This window comes from Podarcis muralis, chromosome 4, assembly GCF_964188315.1.
Source record: "Podarcis muralis chromosome 4, rPodMur119.hap1.1, whole genome shotgun sequence".
NCBI lineage: Eukaryota > Metazoa > Chordata > Lepidosauria > Squamata > Lacertidae > Podarcis > Podarcis muralis.
In genome coordinates this window covers 80,897,197-80,920,320 of record NC_135658.1, presented here as the reverse complement: position 1 = coordinate 80,920,320, position 23,124 = coordinate 80,897,197, and the positions used below count along the sequence as shown (strand labels likewise).

The following is a 23,124-nucleotide window of genomic DNA, read 5'->3' as shown; positions in this document are numbered from 1 at the left end:
GCCGGGGCTCCATAGGAGCCTGAGCGGAGGTTTAAGTATAATATGTTGGTATGGGAAACTGTCGTGTAACGGGCCAATGGCCGTAATAAAGATCAATCAATCAATCATAGGAGCCTGAGTTTATTTCTTTTGGTTATTTTGGACCTGACTTTGTCAAGAGAAAACACCATGTGACACACAGCTAATTCTCAATGGAGCTCCATTTCCCCCAACACACTCCACCAAAAGAAGTGTGCAAGACAAGGAACAAGAGCCTTTGTAGGGAAAATGAGGTTTATGCAATTCAATCCCAGGGCAACATGTCTCCTCCTCCCTTTTCAGCCTCACAACAATCTTATGAGTAGAGTAAGTTTAGAAATACAGTGGTACCTCAGGTTAAGTACTTAATTCATTCCAGAGGTCCGTACTTAACCTGAAACTGTTCTTAACCTGAAGCACCACTTTAGCTAATGTGGCCTCCTGCTGCTGCCGCACCGCCAGAGCACGATTTCTGTTCTCATCCTGAAGCAAAGTTCTTAACCTGGAGCACTTTTTCTGGGTTAGCGGAGTCTGTAACCTGAAGCGTATGTAACATGAGGTACCACTGTAGTGATCCAAGGGCACCCAGTAAGCTTTATGACTGGATAGAAGTTTGGACTTGGGTCTCCTCAGTTCTATTCTGATGCTCTTTTTGTTATACTGCATTGCCTGTCCTTTATGGTACAGAGATGGAAACTTGGGTTGGGCTATGGGAAGCATGCATGGTCTTCTTAGTCACTGTGATAGTCTTTTTCACTGTTTTGCACATGGGTCCTCATGCACTTGCACTGCATGGGATCATAATTTTTAACGTTCTATACTGCCCTTCAGAAATCCATTGCTCACGGGGTTGTGCAACGACCAGAACCATTAAAAATTAGCACACAGAGAATGGAATAGCAACAAATGACATCAGGAAATAAGATACACTAGTACAGATTTATTCAAAATTGCAAGCAACTAAAAAGCCTGTCGATGCCATAAAACGGAAACATAAAAAGGTTATGTAAAAGCCAAAGCAAGTGTTCAAACCAAAATAAACAAGGAGCTAAGGCTGAATGGCATGCAGAACAAAGGTCTTAACTTGGCACCTAAATCTAAAGTGAAGATGCCAGATGAGAAGTGAGTTTGCACCCCAAGGATTTCTTGGCAGGCAAACAGGAGTTCCTCGGCAGACAAATCAATGTGGGTGAGGTTCCCTCAACATACAGAGTCTAAAAGCCTTGTAAACAGCAAGATTGCTATCTCGTTACACATTTTTAAGAGCTATGTTCTTAATATTTATACCTGAAGATTTTTGTATGACCTAAAAGTTCACGACCAGAATATGCAACATGAGTTGTTGGCCTAGTAAAAGGCATTGCTTCATTTGCTCTTCATTTTTTATTTGTATCTTACAAATTTGTACGTAACCAACTAATAAAGCTTTAAGTATGTTGTTCTAGAGACAAGCGTATGCATTCTATAACCTTGTTTTATAACACAGTAGCATATTATTTTTGTCAAGAGACTCAGCCACAAAACTGTCACTTTTTAGAGGAAGATTTGAAATTAAGTGGGTATTAGATAGAATCTCCTGCCACGCCCCTAAAAATCCAGTTTTTCTGTACACCGTAAAGTCAAAGGAGTTGATCATTGCAAACCACAGGTCTCTGGCCCTCTAATATTGGTTATAATCCCATCATACTGACTAGGCCAGCAGTAACAGATAACAGGATATTAAGGTTTGTTTGCCAGTCTTTTCAAGACACACATATAAAGTGTGGAGTTTGTTCACACACAGTGCAAGTAAACTTGAAAGAAAGACCGGTCACTCTCAGATATGTCCTGCTTTGTGAAAAAGGTTTGATGCTACAATTACAAAAACCAGTCTGATATACAGTATTGCTATTCTGAACTGTTAGAAATCAACAAATAAACTACACAACATTTAAGCAGAATCCATGCAGGTCCATAACCCTGTGGTACATCTTTGGTTACAGCTTTTCAACCAAAATAAGATACCTTCCCTCTCTCTCTTCCTTTTCTCCTCCTCCTTCTCCCTAATCTTCTTTCTCTTCAGCTAGTTGACTCACCTTCCTTTCTTTCATTTTGACACTTCTTTTCTGTTAGCTCTTAGCTATACTCACGAATGCCAGGTAGTGGGGCAAATCAGGGTGAGTGGCAATATAGCAGGTCGCTGGGCTACTTGGCACCTGTGCTTATGAGTTTGTATAATGTGTGAGCAGTTCCTTCTCACTGAAGAGGACGGATTGAGGTTTTGTACTAATGTGCTTGATCAGTTGGACATACTGCAAATTTCTCAAACCTGAATGTCAGACCCTTTGCAGCCTGGAACTGTTGTTGTTGTTGTTGTTGTTGTTGTTGTTGTTGTTGTTGTTGTTGTTGTTGTTGTTGTTGTTGTTGTTGTTGTATCCCTTTATTTACCTATGCACCTCCAGTAATGTGCAGCGGACCAAAACTCCTCCAGAATAAATGCAAAATACAGCAGCAATAGCTCCTAACAGATTCAGATTCCTTTATTTGTATCTTAGTCATTAACCCACTGGGGGGGAGGGTCATAGCATTTCCCCGTCTCCCTTAAATGTACACATTGTTTTGATTTATTACTTAATAAAAATTAATTGGCAAAAAATAAATAATAAGTTTCATAATTTCATTTATTTATTTTTATTTTGTATTGTTTGGCTGAGATTGTTTCTTTTTGAAAAAATCAGTTACAAAGAACTATCAATAAATAAATAAAAAAGGTAACGCAGATAAAAATAAAACTATATTGTAAACTTAAAATGCTAAATTTAATGGGAAAATCTCATGATCCATTTGTGTTTTTTTTTAAAGCCCCTCTTATAGCATATATTGAAATAAAATATTAGAATGAAAATAATTTTCATATCATATTACTGCTAACATTATTTTCATTTATTCATTTCCTTCCACGGCAAATGTCTCAAAGCAACTTACATATCCATCAAATACGTCAAAGCTTGTAAACGTTTTAAAAGAAATGCACCAAGAAAAGTAAAGGCAGATTTTTATCTGAAAATGCTTAGCCAACCATAACACCACCCTACCAAAAACTGACTACCACCTATAGGCCAGAATTCATATTACTGGATGATCCCAATTAATCAATGAAAATCCTAGCTTGCCATTTGAAACAGTGAAGGCTCTAAGCATATTTCCCTGGGGAAGAGCATCCTACAAACAGGGAACAGTCACTAAAAAAGCCAATTCTTACATTGTCACCCTATGTACATTTCTTGGAAGTTAGGGAAGGTGATAATTGCAGGGTCCAGGTATTTTCCCAAGGTGAGCAACAGTCCCTGGGGCATTCAGGCCACAAAAGGTATTTTAGGTCAAACCATCACTCTGAATTGTGCCTGGAAACCAATTTCCACGCTGCACTCCTTTGGGAAGCGAGATAGAGTATAAATTTAATAAGTAAGTTGGCAGTGGAGACCACTGTAGGTCAGGGTCAATGCTATATTTTCATACCGTCTGATCCTAGTCAGTGAATTCTGCACTAGCTGGAGTTGCCAAACCATCTTCAAAGACAGCCACAAAAGGCAAAATAAGATTATGAAAAGACTAAACGAGTAAGAGCATAAAACAAACTTAAAATTCTGAATAACGAGTTAAAAAAAATATGCAAATTTTCAAAACTACCAGCAGCAGACTGAATCGATATTTGTGATTTAGAAAGAGTTGTTCTCCAACTCAAGGGCTTTCATCACTCATATCTTCTAGAACCCTCACTTTAAATACAAGTATATCTCTACTTCTGGACTTTGTACATAATCCACCTAGATCAGAGGCTGAGCCTGTCCTAGCTACTTCCTCACATCACTGCAAACCAGCATTAAAAAAAAATTCATACAAACCTTCAAGTGCAGGATTGTGCCCAAATCATATAAATCTCCTGCAGTATATAAATCTAACGCTCTAAACATCAAGATTTCAGAAAACTATGCATTAACATTAAATACTTTTGTTTTTGAGAGGCGTGCCTCTAGACCCTTCACATCTTTTGAAAAGGGATGGAAATTTGCACTGATTGAGAGTTTTTAGAAACACAAGGACTAGAGCATGGGTAGGCAAACTAAGGCCCGGGGGCCGGATCCGGCCCAATCGCCTTCTCAATCCGGCCCATGGACGGTCCAGGAATCAGCGTTTCTTTACATGAGTAGAATGTGTCCTTTTATATAAAATGCATCTCTGGGTTATTTGTGGGGCCTGCCTGGTGTTTTTACATGAGTAGAATGTGTGCTTTTCTTTAAAATGCATCTCTGGGTTAATTATGGGGCATAGGAATTCATTTATTTCTCCCCCCCCCAAAAAAAAATATAGTCTGGCCCCCACAAGGTCTGAGGAACAGTGGACTAGCCCCCTGCTGAAAATGTTTGCTGACCCCTGGACTAAAGAATGGTTCCTGCAATTGCAAATTTTATTACCTTAAAGGTAAAGGGACCCCTGACCATTAGTTCCAGTCATGACCGACTCTGGGGTGGTAGCGCTCATCTCGCTTTATTGGCCGAGGGAGCCAGCATACAGCTTCCGGGTCATGTGGCCAGCATGACTAAGCCACTTCTGGCAAACCAGAGTAGTGCACAGAAATGCCGTTTACCTTCCCACCGGAGCGGTATCTATTTATCTACTTGCACTTTGACATGCTTTCGAACTGCTAGGTTGGCAGGAGCAGGGACCAAGCAATGGGAGCTCACCCCATTGTGGGGATTTGAACTGCCGACCTTCTGATCGGCAAGTCCTAGGCTCTGTGGTTTAACCCACAGCGCCTCCCATGTCCCTTTTATTACCTTAGCTTGAAGCAAAAAATAAATAAACATATTAACGTATGTGAGCAGTTGTATTTTCCCCAAACTCTTTTGAACGAACAGTGTTTTAGTCATATACTATATATCAACAAAAATTGCCATGTAAGAAACAAAGCAAATTTTCTTTTTGCTTTGTTGTTGTTGTTTTGGGTCAGTGTTCTTTACCGCACAGGAGAGTCAGCCATGTGGGTGATGCTAGCACAGATTATTCTTGATGTCCCTGTTTTTCAAGCAATTAACACCTACTTGCCGTTAGCATCATCAGTGAGAAATGAAGCACATGTAGGTGCAAGCCCTTCCTTTAACACTTCTAATGTAAATAAACTACATTAAATACAAATTAAGCTGACAACATATTACCCAGGCATGCTAGCCTGTCTGCGTGTTCTCCATTGAAGAACCAATTGCAAGCAAATATTGAATTCAGTTCACAAGTCCATTGACAGGTAAAGGTAAAGGGACCCCTGACCATTAGGTCCAGTCGTGACCGACTCTGGGGTTGCGGTGCTCATCTTGCTTTATTGGCCGAGGGAGCCGGCGTACAGCTTCCGGGTCATATGGCCAGCATGACTAAGCCGCTTCTGGCGAACCAGAGCAGTGCACGGAAATGCCGTTTACCTTCCCGCCAGAGCGGTACCTATTTATCTACTTGCACTTTGACATGCTTTCGAACTGCTAGGTTGGCAGGAACAGGGACCGAGCAACGGGAGTTCACCCCGCCACGGGTATTCGAACCGCCAACCTTCTAATCGGCAAGTCCTAGGCTCTGTGGTTTAACCCACAGCGCCACCCGTGTGATAGCTCAGGCCAAATGTTGAATGAGAAAGGAAGAACTTGTGGGCCATGTTGCATTTTACTGAGTTAAAGCCAGCCCAAATATGTCACCCTTAGGATCCCATTCAAATCAATGTAAAAAGTTAGCCACTGCTAACTTGAGTTCCACTGACTTCCATGGAAACTGTAGTGGAGAACTAACTTGGTCTGGATCCAAACAATAGTTCACTGAATCTACTCAGTGAGATGGAGGGAAAAATAAACATCAGAAACATTCTGTAAATGCAGAAGTGTGGTAACAAGAACCAGGGGGAATTCTGCAAGGCTTCACGGATGTTAAGAAGGGTACTTCAAAACCATTCTTCTACTTCCCTACTGCTCTGCTTCTCATTATCTTTTATTCCCACAGTTTACCGTCTCCTTCCAAAAGTGCATTTGTATCATTGATGCATGAATGATACAAAATCTAGTTAAAACAGAAAGTTAAGGCAACACTAAAACACAGTAGGGAGGACTCTCATAAAATAGGAGAAACGCGAAATGAAAAATGACATCCGGAATGTGCATACGGGCCAATATATTTAACAGAGTAATGCACCCATTATGAAAACTATTTACTTATTTATTTATGCATCTGTGTGGAAAACAGGGCAACAGATTTTTAATAGATGTCACTAGATACCACTAAGAATGAAGAAAAACTTCATGTGGCTTCTGAAGGAATGTGAGGCAGGGTGCTGCCCTGGGTGGCAACAAATGAGTGATGACAACTTCCTTTTGCACATTTGCTTCCTCCTTTAACCCAGATAAACACAATGGTGATCTGTCTTTTGTTACATTTCATTTTAATTAAAGGCTCAGCACCAAAAAAGCCGGAAGAAAATAAAGAAAAGGATGACAAAGAGCAAGAGAGACCGCACAAAAACATCAACAGATGAAACAAAGAAGTGGATGTGAGGATTTCCCCCCCCCCCCCCGAAGGCTATGTGTATTACTGCAACACTATATCTGGACAACAACTGTGGAAGAAACCTGAATGATTTCAAGACAACCTTCAGGAACTCCAAAAGACAGTACAGTGGATGGGAGGAACAAGTGAAGATGGTCACACCTATTACAGTGGTACCTCGGGTTAAGAACTTAATTCGTTCTGGAGGTCCGTTCTTAACCTGAAACTGCTCTTAACCTGAAGCACCACTTTAGCTAATGGGGCCTCCTGCTGCTGCCACACCACTGCTGCACGATTTCTGTTCTCATCCTGAAGCAAAGTTCTTAACCCGAGGTACTATTTCTGGGTTAGCGGAGTCTGTAACCTGAAGCGTATGTAACCTGAAGCGTATGTAACCTGAGGTACCACTGTACTACAATACAGAAACACGAGCATCAATCTGAAAGCACCCTGATAATTTTGTGTCTCGTTCAAAGGAGAGTCACACTGAAAACCATTCTGAAGACAGTCAAGGATTGGATTCAAAGGAAGCCAAATCAGATGCTGGGATAGTGAGAAGTAAAAACCAACTATGAAAGCCAAAAAAGAAAATTCTGGAGGAAAACAGAAAGTGATGAAGAAGTAGAGGGAAAGCCTTGCAGGTGCCAAAAAGTTCAGGCCTTATGGGGAAATGGCAAGAAGAAGTGAAACAGGAAAGCACTGGTCAAGAGGCTGAAGCAGCTGTTCTGCAGGAAACATCTTGGGCAGCATCTCAGATAGCCAAGTCTTATGGTGACTGGGAGGAAATTGCAGAAGAGGAAGTTCCACATAAAGAGGTAGACTTGGAGCTTCCCAACATGGAAAGTGTCTCTCTGCCAGCACTGGCTCTGGAAGTCCCAGAGAAGGCCAGATTCTCTTGGAGACATGACAGAGGGAATACTGTACCAGTTTTCAAAAAGTGAAAATTTGAAAATGGAAAATCTAGAAACATACGACAGAGACTGAATTGTTAAAATTTCTTGGTATAAATTGTATTTTTCTTCTTCTTTTTGAGGTTATGCTATTTAATTTAATTTTTGCTAGAAATAGGTTTCTTCTTCATTTATGCAGTTATCATTAAAAAAAAAATATTGTACACATCTGATGAGTTAGTGTTTCTTTTGTCTTATAAGCTGGTATGTTGTCCTGAGTCATTTTCTAAGGGAGTTGGGGATTTAGCAACTCTACCAGTTATATTCTATTCATTCGGTGGGTTGTCATTGGTGAATACTGCAGGGGATCAAACTTCATGGTGGTTGCTTTCAAAAGCAGTATTGTAATTCATATGTTGGTTCTCTTAAGATTAAAAATCAACATGATGTGATAGACGATCACACCCCACTTTGGTTTTTAAAGTTGAACAAGGAATATGTAACCGCAAACCTCTTAAAATTGTGGCAAGCTGTGAAATGTGATCCAGCAATTAGTATCAAACTTTTCTCTCGTTTACCTTAACAGAAAGTAGTAGAATACATAGGTATCACAGCAATTTACCATTCAAACCTAAGGAAGATTTCAATGTGATAACCAGGATTTCAGCCCCATGTTATGGGCAACAATGTTATTTTTGGGTCTCAAATCTTTCTGGTTTTCTTCCTGCTACTTTTGTGCGTTTGTGACAGTAGTCTGCATGTTCTTTAGTTTCCATTATTTTTCTTGGAAGCTTTGCATGAAGAAAAGGTATGTTTTGTAAACTGGATATATAGATATGGGCAAGTCTCTTGGGAGTGCAGCTTTCAATCAGATTGTGCATTTCTCCAAATCTTGCTATGTGATTTTAGTTCAAAAATGTGCATTTTAAAGGGGAAACATGACAATTCTTTTATTATTGAAAGCATGCAGAAATGCATGCTATAGGGAAAGAATGCATATAAAATACGTTTAGGACGTATACAGTTTACATACAAGTTTGTTGTGCTAATTAAAATACAAAAGACCCAAAAGGGGGGTTTGAGGGGTATAATGGACCTATGACTTAAGACATGGGAAAGGGGCACAGAAATAGGCAGATACATCTTGCTTGCTTTACTTAACTTTGTCCCCAAATACATTTGCTTAAGGAAGTATTTTATGCAGGAATTCTGGGTAACTGAAATCAAAACTCTGTTGCTTTCTTTGCTGCTGGGTCAGCACACAGCAGCAGAGGGTGTGGTACTTCAATGTCAGCTTTGTGTTTGCTAATTTGTTGTCATCCTTTAAAAGTGAATGGAAGATAGCTTCATGTGTGGGTGGACGTCTGTATTGTATTAAGGTGAAAACCAAGTTCATATTAGAGGATAGCAAACTTGCCCTGTCCTAAATGTTCAGCCCACAATCATCCTGCAGGTAATTTGGAGTTCTCCAGCTTGAGAACCTGGCTAGCTAATGTTAAGTTAGTATTGAATAAAGGATTCATTCACTAATTACACAAATTTTCTCATTGAAGTCAGTGTAGAACCCAACAAGGTCTTTCAGTGCACCTGAATCTGCTCTATGGGTTATGTTATAGAGTGTCACTGGATGTCCTTATTACTGTTTTTCCCCCTTCTAGATCCTCATTTATCAGTATTTGGTGGTTTGAGATTTGCACGCATTAAGCATGTAGCAAGCCCAGACAGAGTCTGGTGAGAACAATAGTTAATGAGACAGAACACACATTTTAATAAGGTTGCTTGCCTGTAGAAGCATTTAATCTAACCCATGGCACTGGATATACAAAAGCTGCACTACTTGCAAATTGCTGCCAATCAGTGTTTATGTGCAGAAAAGTTTAGGAAAAATATTTGCTTTACTAAATATAGTATAAAAGCATCCTCCCCGGCAGTAACGATAACAAACATATCATTAGAGAGATCATTTGTTGCTGCCAGATTAGAGAGATTTTGTTTACAAGCCGCAACTGTGGAGTGCCAAGATTTAAACCAATTTCAGTCCTACTGACTTCAAGTGGGAGCTAGACTGTCTTGAAAAATTGTGCCCCAGGCTGTCTATGATCTAGGATGCAACTAATAAGCAGTTCTCCAAACAGAGGTCTGCATGTATCAAGAGAAACAGAGTGTGCCTGCATCTTACCCATGCTTCCTTGTGCTATTTCAACCATACATGGGATGCTCTCGTGAGATCTTTCAGGAAATTGGATTCTCCTGTAAAATCTCCAAAGAGCATCCCTAACACTCCCAGAGCTGGTGTGCTGAAATGGCCTTGCTCAAGAAGGAAGGCTGAGAGCTTAACAGTTACTTTTGTGCCAGGTAACCCCAAGTGGACCTGGTGCAAAAAATACCTTTGAAGTTGTCAGCTGTGCTTCACAGGTAAGGCCTACTCAGCATGCCAACTCTGGGACTGGTAGGGATGCCCTCTGCCCACCACCAACAGCTGGCTAGCCACAGGGTGGCTCCAAGGGTAACATGGCTTTGGGTATACACAACTGTTGCATTGCCTTTAGAAATGAACCCCCGCCTAAGATGAAGGCCAACTGGAATATTTTTACCAAGTACTCCCATTGGCTCCTCTGCTGTGGCTTATGCACAAAACTGCATTAATGGCTGGGAATGCTCTAATGATGCATGTGGCTTTGGGTTTCAATTTATAAGCCAGGATTTTCAGCACCAAGAGTATCCTACAACATCAAGAGACCCACACATGCAGCTTTAAAGAATAGGGGAAATAGTGCAACAACATAGGGAAAACAGCTACTGAAAGTCTGGTGAAGAACTGATCTCAAACACAATAAGAATGGAAGCATAGGCAATATTCTACTAAACAGCTCTGCTAGCAGGAGGACTTTGCAGTGCAACTTCCTTGCCTTCTCTGCTCCCTGTGCAAACCCAGAATCTGCTCCAGAGAGTTGGAGAGAAGCCTAGAACAGATTTAGGGGCCATGCAATGGTGCACAAAGAGAGGAGAAGGTGGAAAAGTTCCACCGTGCAGCTAGAAGTCCTTGCACCAGCAGAACGATTTAGTTGGATAACACCTCTGGTGTGCAATAGGCATCCGTGTGATAGCCTGAAATTTTGACTGGAACCTTATTAGTAACCAGTTGAGTTGTTTTGGCATTAATACTGCTCCAAAGGTTAAGCAAGCAAACCTGGACCAGCTACAGCTTCTGAACAGTCTTCCAGGGCATCCCCACAAGACCACATTGCGATAACAGAGCCAGAAAATTACCGTATAATGAAAGCGTTTGAACAAGTTAAAGCAAGCAGAAGTAGTAGAAATCTGAAAGTCCAAGTCCAATACAATTCTAGGTGTACCCGCAAACTGCCAATATGACCCCCCCCCCAAGAGAGAGTGTAATACCATGCAGAACAATTATGCTGTATCTCAACAAATGTGGTTTTTTCTAATCCCTATGTGATAAACTGCATGTACTTACAGGTACAAATACATTGCTAGTCTATGAATCTGATCACCCTTGACATATACAAATGAAGTTTATGTCAATGTATAAGGGACAAAATTTATGGTTACTTACCAGCACTTAGTTGCAAGCTGTTAATGAATCTAGCGGAATTCCCCTACTTCAAGACAACAATCTCCAGACCCAAAACTGTGCATGCTCAGTTCATGGTAATATGTAAAAGAGAAAAATCCATTACCAAACTACTCTGCTAATACCTTTTGGATTGGGAGATTACATAGTTGCTTTCTAAATGTTTGAAAGTTTTTTATTACTTCTTTCTTTTACAAACAGAATGTCATACACTTGTCAAAATGTTCTTTTAAGACCTTAAAAAAGTAATTATGTTTAATTACCTAGTTCATTCTAATTAACACCTCCTAAGCCTCTAATCAAGTTAAAAATATGTGAAGTTTAACTCTTCCTAGTGAAAGTACTCTAGGATTTCAGAAGATTTCAGAAGACATCTTACATCTTAAGGCAGCCCTGTTCAGGGAAGTTTTTAATCTGTTATATTTTAGTGTATTTTTGGTTTCTATGGAAGCCGCCCAGAGTGGCTGGGGAAACCCAGCCAGATGGGCGGGGTACAAATAATAAATTATTATTATTATTATTATTATTATTATTATTATTATTATTATTATTATTTCCTTTTAAGCTAGTTGAAGTACACTTGTTTCTTTTATTTCTTAGGCCACAATCCTTACTCAATTAACCTGTGAGTAAACCCCATTTAATTCAGTTGGATGTGCCGGTATTTCTGAGTAGATATTGTTAGGATTTCAGCTTTAGCGACCTGGGGGAAAATCACAGATAGTGCCAACTATGTACAGGACTTAGTATTCTGACTAAGAACAGGAGACCCAATGGGGGAAAAATGGATCTACTGTAAGCATGACTAAGCCAGAATCCTGTCCATCATTAAAAAAACTAAGGCTGAGCCATATAACACATGAAATAATAAGACTGTTCCTTCCTTTCAGCACTCATTACCTGAGCAATCCCCAAGCCCTCCCAATGAAGGATTCTAAAATTGTGAATTAATCCCTGTGGCTCTTTCTTTAATGTCAGTTTAAACTACGGCTATTTGTGACTTAGTTCCATGACACACAAAAATTCATCTGCTGATTTCTGCACATCCAAGGCGCAGGGGTACAATGCACCCTCTCAAACTTTTTGTTGTTACAAATTCCATTTGAAGCAATTTTTCACTTTCAGCACTCACTGCAATCAGATTCACAATTCTGTTGTTTGATATGCCATCCCCACCCCACTCCCTTGTCCATACTGTCTTCTCCAGCTTCAGTTGTTGAACACTGTGGCTTAGTCCAAGGAAATGTGGATATTGTTGATGATGTCACAGACACTCATGGATTGGTGTGAATGGTAGCTTACACACACAAAAAGAGAGAGGGAGAGAAAGAGAGGAGAGAGAGAGAGAGAGAGAGAGAGAGAGAGAGAGAGAGAGAGAGAAACCTATGTAAAGAGAAGGTGAAGGGCCACAAAATCAGTCTTTTAAATTCACCAGGTTCCAGGTGCATTTTGCACCTGGCTATCCTGCCAACCTAGCAGTTCGAAAGCACATCAAAGTGCAAGTAGATAAATAGGTACTGCTCCGGCGGGAAGGTAAACGCTGTTTCCGTGTGCTGCTCTGGTTCACCAGAAGCGGCTTAGTCATGCTGGATACATGAGCCGGAAGCTGTATGTCGGCTCCCTCGGCCAGTAAAGCGAGATGAGCGCCACAACCCCAGAGTTGGTCACGACTGGACCTAATGGTCAGGGGTCCCTTTACCTTTTATCGGCCACTTGCGACCATGTGAAGCTGCTCAGGCGCCAGGATAGCACCTGATGTCTCTACCATCTGGAGGTGCATGCCAGAGGTTCCTTGGATCTGGACTGTTTTCACACACTAGCAACACATCCATTATATTTTATCTACACAAACAGAATGAATTTCAGGGACCAAAAAGGCCACAAAATGGCAATGAGGCATTCTGTTTTGGCGACTATAACCCTGGTTTAAGGAGCCATTAGGAGCCTAGCTTATATATCTGAGTTTCTAACACAGCACAGAATGTGGTAATGGGTTAAAGCACTCTAGCCCCGTGCTAGGGGGCTGGTCTTTATCAGGGTGCCCATACTATTTCTGAAAGAAATAGCATGCATTTAAGGCCAAACCACATGATTAACATATTGTGCAGTTAGGTCCTGATGCTGAGGACAGTTGAAGGCAAAAAGAAAAAGAAAAAAGGAACATGAAAATGGCACCAGAAGAAGCACAGCATCAAAGCAAGGTGTATGATGAATCTATTTTGGCAAATTACTTGGCGGCCTCAAATGTGCTACCTGAAATCATGGAAAATATTCTCTGTATCCCTATGAAATACTAGCTATATTGTTAAGCTCTTATTGCATTTTTAATTATTAAGTTTCATGCATGCACACTGCTAGCATGCAAGTAGCCCAATCTGGGGGGTGGGGGTGGAAAGAGATTTGTTTTTCACATGGATTAATGAGCAATCCAGTGGTCTGACACAAATCCAGAAACTGATAATTTATAGAGCTGCGAATTTGGACGCAGTTGGCAGCATCCCATGGTGGTGTGGGAGCTGTGGTGGATTAAACGTTTAAATCCTATTGTCAATGGAAATGCCTCTAATCTGCGAGGTGTTCCATTGAAAACAGCAACCTAAAGATTAAATTGTTATCATCCTTGGACGTTCAGGGAAAACATGTTTACTGGGGAAATGCAAAGACGCACGGTTACTACTTTAAGCACAAGCCTTTTCTTGTGCACTAACCAATTCAGTACAGTGGTACCTCAGGTTAAGAACTTAATTCGTTCTGGAGGTCCATTCTTAACCTGAAACTGTTCTTAACCTGAAGCACCACTTTAGCTAATGGGGCCTCCCGCTGCTGCTGCGCCGCCGCCACGCAATTTCTGTTCTCATCCTGAAGCAAAGTTCTTAACCCGAGGTACTATTTCTGGGTTAGCAGAGTCTGTAACCTGAAGTGTCTGTAACCTGAAGCGTCTGTATCCTGAAGCGTCTGTAACCTGAAGTGTCTGTAACCCGAGGTACCACTGTATTGTGATTAATAATAAATGAGTGTTCCTTTGGTTTTATTTCATCAACAGGATTGAAACCAGTGACAATTCAATAGCCAACTTGTCATGATGCATGCTGAAGCCAAGAATGGAAGAAAGGTAGGTTGTACATAAAGTGGGAAAGTATAGCAAACTTAGGTAAATTAACTCCATCCTTTCCATCCTGGAAAATGTCTTTGTTCCTGGGGTGATACCTTTTATGGATAGACAAATCTTTGATATTTCTAAATTTCTCATTTTCCCATTCTTCAGTTCATGATATTTCTGCATTAGTTTTCAGCAAAGTGGTACCTTGGTTTGCGAGCAGTCTGGTTTGCATACGTTTTGGATTACAAACTTGTCAAACCCGGAAGTGCGTGTCCCGGTTAATGAACTTTTTTGGATTACAACCCTTTATCTTTTTTTCTTTTTCTTTTGGATTACAAACAAAAAAAATTTGGAGGCCCCATTGGCGAAAGCACACCTTGAGTTACAACCTGTTTTGGTTTATGAACGGACCTCCGGAACGGATTATGGTTGTAAACCAAGGTACCACTGTATCTATATATCTGTATCTGTATCTGTATCTGTATCTGTATCATCTGTATCGTTTGTGAATATAACAAAAAGAAAAAAGAAACACCATCAATAACAACAATCCATCTATTCTGACTTAAACATGCACCAGTTTTTATGACAAGTCCACATATGTCCAAATAGTTCTCCAAATGTTCAAACATGTATCTTTCAGACAGCATTGGAAAAAAGATCTCCTGAAAATTCATCAGTATTTTAGAGCATGTTTTTGCAAGCAATTTCCCCTAACATTCTACATGTTATTTTCATAATATATGTATGTTTTGTGTATACTCCCACCAATATGCACTTTTTTTGGGGGGGGGGGAGGCTGCATAACTGCATCACAAAATTTGTAACCTCAAAGGTTAGCTGTGTTTTGGTTTGTGTTATTTTTTCAAGGAGAGCAAATTAGGTAGGTTTGCATGAAAATGCGAATCAAACTGAATTTGTCTTTCCACCCCCACCCTTAATTCCTGTCCCTCTTCTCCATTTCCTTAGATGATCCACCTTGAGAAGGCAGTCATCGCCCCCACTACAATCTGTGCATGGGGAAGCCTACATTCTGCATCTTTGTACGGCAATGCATCTGCTCAACTAGGGATTCCTTCGCACTGCTTCAGAGTGGGTGCAAGCTTTTTGCCTGTTTTGCCAAAGCTATTCTCAGAAAGCAAAACATCTGTTTTATTTTCTGCTACTGTACCCTAAACAAACAACCCTTACAGTTAAGATATAGTCTCGTGTGTTTCCAACAGCCTGATTGCCCGATGTGCTGTAATTGCCCAGGTCATGCTATCTAGTTTAAAGTTAGATGTGATTAGAAGCTTGTGGGAGGTTCGAGTTTATCCATAGTAATTAACACTGATGCGATTCTCTCCTTCCTCACCAACTGAGTGAATCAAATTGGTAGAGCCGGATTATTTCTGGTGGGGCAAAAGGACTTGTTAATTAGGCCTTCCTGGACCTCCCTTTCATTTCTTTCACAAGTTCTGTCCTTGATTTTCCCTTCTAATGGGCATGGTGGAATAGAATAACTCAAGCCAATCTAGAAAAATAACCTCCTCCTCTTCTTCCTGAACCTCAGAATCTCAAAACTGTCTGAGTCAGATCGCAGCATCTCCTTAACCTCTCTCTCTCTTCCTTGACCCAACTACTTACTGGTTGTGTTTTGTTCTTTTTTAAAAAAACTTTTTTTTGGGGGGGTTGCCCACTGGCTCCACCCACCTCCTCCTATGTGTAAGCCTCTTGAAATATACTCGGAGTCGAGAGTGGATTTCATGCTCTTTATTCAGCTCATAGTGGTGAGGAGGAATGGAAGTTCTCCCAGAATGTCTGCTTTATATACATTATTTACACAATGGGCCGCACGTGATTGGCTAATTTCGGGATTCTCCCGTAGGCCAATCAGGTTGTGGATTCACTTCCACCTGGAGCTGGATTGGGTGGCTCCTGTGGACCAATCAGACTGCTGCAGTCTGGGTCCTATTGTTCTAGGACCAATCAGACTGCTGCATTTTGGATCCTATTCAACTCAGTGCATAACACTTCTCTAGCACGCTTTTTGAACCTAGGATAGCTCAGTCGGTAGAGAATACTCTTAATGAAGACTCTTAATCTCAGGGTCGTGGGTTAAAGCCCCGTGATGGGGAAACATGGCAGGGGGTTGGACTAGACCAGTGTTTCTCAACTGGAGGAGCATATGGCCCCCTGGGACCCCCCAGGATATTCCAAGGGGGCCACAAGTAAAATTACATAATTTATATAATTATAAAAATAATAAATAAAACACATGTTCTATTTACGAACAAAATAGCTACCTTTCTACCAGCAGGACAGGGGTTGGGCTACAGGAAGGAAACAAGGTCGGAAGGGGCCATGGTCGGGGGAAAGGTCAAGAAACACTGGACTAGACCCCTTGTGGTCCCTTCCAACTCTTAGATCCTTGCAGTCTAAGCTGTGCTTTCCTTTGCCTGGGAACAGCATCCTGTTTTCCTTTCAGCTGTCTCTTTGGAAGCCTGCAGATACGGTAACTTATTTCCCAGCTGTTTCTTGGGGAGAAGGGAGATGGCATCATTTTATTCTCTTATTAATTATGCTGTTTAAAAAGTGCATGTTATATTTGACTTCATTTAGTAAAGCTTGCTTTTGAAATATTTAAGGGTTGGTTAATTTTGCTATGCTAAATGCACATTCTGTAGTTGACCTTTGTAATGTTTTATTTTGAAATCTTCTTTAAGATAATGTTTTAGTTTTCTGTTAATTGTGTTGCTTTGAATGTATACTTTGTATCTGACTTGCTTCTGCTTTATTCTGGATTGTATTATTTGGTGTTTTAATGCACTGCAAACTGCTTGGACGGGTTTTTCCCCCTTAAAAATACGAAGCTGTATAAAAATGAAATGACTAATAATGATCAAACAGCAATGTATCACAGTGGCCAGCAGTTTCTTAAAAAGGCTTCTTATTGGTAGTTTCTTAAAAGGGCACAGGGTGCTGTACCTTGGCAGCGTTTTGGATGGTTGTCTGCAAGGAAAACTCACAGCATACAAACTCCTGTTAGAAACATGCCCCCAACTCCCAGGTCCACTGCCCTACAAACAAGTAATGTTGTGAATAAGGCTCCAGATTGTGATTCTGCACTAATTTCAGCCTCCGGGCAACCACACATAATAGTACATACAGTTGTACCTTGGTTCTCGAATGCCTTGTGACTCATATGTTTTGGCACCCGAACGCCGCAAACCTGGAAGTGAGTGTTCTGGTTTGCGGACATTTTTTGGAAGCAGAACATCTGGCGTGGCTTCCGCAGCTTGTGATTGAGTGCAGGAAGCTGAGTGCAGCCAATCAGAAACCGTGCCTTGGTTTTCAAATGTTTTCAGAATTCGAACAGACTTCCAGAATGGATTCTGTTCGAGAACCAAGCTACGGCTGTATAATAATGTGTATATTGTTTATTTAACCCATTTAGAGGCTCCTTACTTTCCACAGATCTCTGGGAGGTTAACAATAAAGAAAATCAGAACATACAATCCAAACACATAGATATACAATAAGAACTATTTCAGAAAATTTATGTCAAGAAAAATCCAAAAACATAAATACTTTCACTACAGCCATTCTCATACAGTATCTCTGCCAACCACGCACACCAAAACAGTTCACACTGAATGCTATAAACCCACATACACTTACGAAACATTTGGATCATTCTTACTAAGAATCACTGCCAAGCATACAACAATAACAGACTCTACACATCTCTGCAACACTAATGGGGTCATGCTCCATACTGAATCCTCAAATACTCCCTTCCCACTCCTCACGTGGCAGAGACCCAATTGTATACCAGTGCAGGCCCTAACCTATGGGAGGTGGGGTATAAAACTACACACACACACACGGAGCAACATAATATACCCCATATAATTCATAAAGTATGCAAGAATTGTTCTTATTTTTAGTGGAACCAAGGCGGGGGGGGGAGGGGGAATCAAGTTCAAGGAGTAAGACAGGGATGAGAAAAATCAGTGTGGCTAAAACTCAACATAGGGATTTTCATGAAAATTTATTCCATACTTAGAAGCACTCTGCAATTAACCTATGGGTCCTTCCCCCTTGATAAATTACAAGTTTCAAATCAAATTGTGTGCGAGGGTGGGTGTGCGTGCCCATCCGTCTACCTATTGCTATGCAAAGAGGAATAAGAATGAAAATGGAATACAGAAATACAAAGGCAGATTGTGGAACTGTGTTACATGTAAATACATGATGTACATTAGCACCTATCTGAAAATGACTGGGCCCTGTTAAAAAGTGTCGCTGCTATTGAGATTAGAGTTAATTGGTTTCATAGGTGAAATCCCATTAGATTTAGCAAATTTTCAGCTCTGAATTAGTTCTTATTTTCTTGATGATTTTTTTTTAAGCCTTTTCAACTTTCATTATGACAAGTTACCATACTCTAAACAATGTATTCATATCACTTCAAATCTTGCTAATATTTACCTGAGTTATATGAATCCTGAGCAGAAAACAAAAAACCAGATAAAAAGCCATATGGTCTTTTGTTGGTCTCTATTTGTTTTAAAGCCAAAACCACATCTCAATAATAATTCAGCTGTGGCTTTTGCAGTCACACACAAAAACACACACCACACTATGAGCAAGAATCCTGGACCTCACGGCAAGGAGAGTTATGGACAACCTACCTCAGGTAAATTCACCTGTAGCTCAGCAGCTATGTATATATCTATGACAAACTATTATACTATCCTATTATCCTATCATACTGTGCTTTTCTCCTCTTATATGATATCCTATAATTGAAAACTTTATTAGCACATAGTGCTGTTGATTACTGCACTCTAAAATGAATATCAATTAAGCTATAATTTCAACAGTTTTATGAATATTCTATTGAAGTTAGGTTGCTCTGTTTATAAGATTATGAACTATAAACACAACTAAAACACATCATCAGAAAGGCATTTATCCCCATCCAACACAAACTCCTTGCACCTACATTAGAAGGGGACCTCTGGTGGTGGACACATTGTGCTCCTTCTGGGGCAGTTTGTCCACTTTTGGTCCGCACTCTGCACTCAGCTCTCACCTGTGGCTCCTAGATGCCATCAGCATGTGACAGCGGCCGCACCCCAGGAAATGGCTTTGACTGGCCAGCAAAACCAGGTGAGGGTAGCTGATGGGTCTCAAACCATTGACGAGTTAGGGAATTCCCCTGCATGTGAAGACAGGATTGAGCAGACGGGACTAATAGTGGGTCCAACAATCAAGAAGGTGGTTTCTGCACATGCTGTAGAGAGAAGTGAGGGGCAGGACCTGCAGGAAAGGATTCTGAAATCTCCTGCACGGTCTACTCCTTGGTAGTTCAGGGAGTCTGCTTTGGAACCTGAGTCCATCAGGTACCCATTTGCTCCCATAAGACTGTCCTGAATAATTTGGTGTCACCAGCAAACTACCACCTCACTGTTCACCCCTAACTCTAGTTCATTTAAAAGGCACTGGTCCTTGGGAGAATGCACTTCTTACATCCTTCTGTTGTAGGACTGGCCAACATTTTGGAACTGGGGCCATATCTACAAACCAGAGAAACTGTTTTGGGCACCACATGCATGCTACAACTCACGCCTTCCGATGAGTAACCCCCACCCCCAAAATTGACCCAATTTGTGAGTATAGGCTTAGAAAAAAAGCCTTCTGTTGGCTAAACGAGGGCTTTTTTGAAGTCTAATTTCAGGAGGAAGGGGAATGGGGTCCTGTAGGCACCAGGGAAGGCCTCTGCAGGAACATGTGCTCCATTATAATCTTGGGGTCATGGGTTCAAGCCCCACATTGGGCAAAGGATTCCTGTATTACAAGGGGTTGGGTTAGATGACCCTCATGGTCCCCTCTATGATTCTGTGGTTATGAGAACTGCCTATTTATTCCAATTCTCTGCTTCCTGGTCTTTAACTGATTACCATTCCGCAATGAGGACCTCCCCAGAGTGCTTAACTGTTGTGAAATCTGCACTGGCCAAATAGTTGGGACTGAAGCACTGGCATTACTGTACAGGTCCAGCAATCCTTCTGTCAATTTCAGCAGTTCTACTATCTTTTCATGACCAGTAACATCTCATTCTGAGGTCATAATTTCTTTATTCAGTTCACCCTCTCCGTCACTTCTTCTTATCCTCTCTCCTGAAAGTGCGTGTATGAATTCTTTGTACAGGTAAAAGTGAAAGCAAACAAGCTTGTTTTCTGTAGTGGAGGTGATGCTGGGTGTTTGTAAAAACTACCTTGGTGCTGCTTGCTTTAATAAGATGTAAAATTGAAGCCACTCTACACGGGTTTCCAAAATGCAATGATAGTGTGACACCAAAACCTAGAAGCGGCTTTGCATAACAGGAGGTCAGAGTAGCTCAGAGCAATACAGTGTTCTCTCTTGTTTCTTAGATTTTCCCTATTAATCTCTCACTGACACATAATGAGGAACATATTTGGATATTTGAGACATTTTAGTCTCAATCTTGTGTTCAGATTTCATTGAAGTACGTACCAAAGCAGTATTTTTAAAGGTACTTATCTTGAATGTTAAAAGAAAAGAAATCAAGAAGATAAGGATGTAATAATTGCCCCCAAAGGAAAATATTAAGCTAGCACTAACTTGTTTCTCCCTGGGCTAGGTAAAAATAGTGACCCAAAAAGGTAAGCACTCAGTTCCTCTCCCAACAGACAAAGAAGCAAACCATTTCTCCCAAGTTGCTATGTATAACTTTGGACAAAGAACTGCAAAGGAATTAATAGGAGGTTGTGATAAGAAAAATTATAAATACAGTATCAAGGAGAAAAGGGGTAGGAAATGAGTGAGATTCATGAAACACTCTGAGATTTTGCTTCATACTTATAACAAGCCTTTAGAAAGAACTGGCCCCACAGGAATGACAAGATTGGTCATGTCAATATTAATCTGTATGGAATACATTAGCACTTCTCCAATGCACATTAATACTAGTGGGGTGCTGAAATTTTGCTTTGCTATATTTCTGATGTAAAAGTCACCGTTTCTGGCGCGTCAGCATCACTTTTTAACATGAAAGACTGTCGCTATGTGATCCCACCCAGACTTGATCACAGAGTGAATGTGTTGATGTTGTGATACCACATAGTTAATATGATCTGACTACATGATGACATCACTGTGGGCAAACAGAGAACCAGATTGATGCTCCCTGTCTTGCCACAATGCAAGGGCAATTTTATTGCTCTCCTGCAAGAGGCTGAGTGGCCTGGCAGGCCACAATTTATCCTGTCCCAAGGCATGGGGCCAAGTGTCTCATTGGGCAGTTGGTCCCACGCTCAAGGGAACGCCCACAACTACCTGCTGCCATTGGCCAATATACGGCAGGCGGACAATTCAGCCTGCCATTCATCGGTTCACTTAGAGTGGTACGGAGCCTGTCCACAAAACCACCTGCCTTAAAGGCAAAGAGACCTACAAGACTGTCACCTTTGATCCAACTTTAGTCAGGTAGTCATGTGCATGATCAGGTAGGGCAGAATGTGTACACAGAGAAGGCTGGCATCCACATCCTAATGCTGTTACTTTCAGTGGGCTTTGCCTTAGGAAGCACATCTTCATCCTGCCCTGTCTGGGTTGGAGAAGGAACTGTGGGCTAGGTGTTTTGACAGTGGAAGCCAATCACCCTTGCCTCCTGATACCTTGCCCCTTGCATGCAGTTGTTTTAAAAAAGGGGGTTGGGGAGGGAGGAAATGGCCAAAAGGTGGCACCAAAAAGGGGGTGAAAAGGTTCACAAAATGTGTGTGTGTTTGTGTATGTGTACACACACACACACACACACATATACAAACACAAGGTTTCAGCTCAGTACTAATGAACGGAGCAACTTCTACCACCATCACCTCCTTGATTTAGTCTGCAGACCTAAAAGCACCTGCTTTCATAATATTTTCGTTTGCATTACTCAAACTTGGCAGCCTTTCTGTTTATTGAAATACAAAGTGTATATCTATATATCTATATCATCTATATCTATATCTATATCTATATCTATATCTATATCTATATCATCTATATCTATATCTATATCTATATCTGCTTGGTTAAGATAGCAAGATGACGTTCCATCATGACTTACCTTAATGCGATTAAGGTAAGTCAAGAAGTATACCTTTGCCCACTCCTTCTTCTGGCCATAAAAGAATGAGAAGGGTGGAATATGTGGGTGCTGGTGGGTCCTCTCCTTCCAGGCAGGTTGCGGTGTCAAAATCAAAAGGACTAATGTGAGGGCTTGTTTAAAAAAAAACCTTCATAACATGACTGAATAGTACGAGTTGCTCTGATATGTATTCAGTGGTTATCAGGATTGTTGGAATTGAACGAGAATACTCACCAACACTACCAGGGAGGCCGTCGAGAGGCATCTACAAGAAAAAGAAGCAGAAAACAACGCAGGATAAGCCACCATCAGGAGTGGAAAGGCTTCTGTTTTGTTTTATCTGCTACTGGCAGAATCCTTGTCTTAAGGATTGGTCTTCTCTACCATCTTTTCCTCCTCTCTGGCCAGGGGCAAATTGTCTTCAGGGGGGCGAAAATCACACTGCCAAGTGAAACCCCTTTCTAATTTACTCAAGGTTTTCTTTCTCGGCACCATGGCTTTCAAGACGAATAAGTTCCAAACACTGGTTTATGTCTGCATACTATTATACCACCAGTGATGGCAATATATTTTGAGGGAAAGAGCAGCTTGGTCGTGCATGAGGCCAGCCTGCGATTTAGGAGTCGTGCCCTCAGTTTATGACTCAGTTGTTACGTCTAATGGTAGAATTCTATATTTGTGTTGGTTAAACAGAGAAATAAACTAGTTCTGTTTTCATCTCGCACCGAAAACATCAAAACGGAGTGTTGAGGTTTTCAGTCCTTATTGGATGGGTTCTGCAACAGCTTTCTGGTGTCTTTATGCATAGCCAATGCTG

The 23,124-nt window shown here is 41.0% G+C and overlaps 1 protein-coding gene and 1 pseudogene across 2 annotated transcripts in view; one reads left to right on the top strand and one right to left on the bottom strand.

Annotated features, from left to right (window-relative positions):
- Positions 1–23,124, bottom strand: part of NALF1 (NALCN channel auxiliary factor 1) — a 338,047-nt gene that overhangs the window by 98,889 nt on the left and 216,034 nt on the right. The gene's annotated exons all lie outside the window — the stretch shown is intronic.
- On the top strand, positions 5,037–7,568 carry LOC144327426 (uncharacterized; annotated as a pseudogene).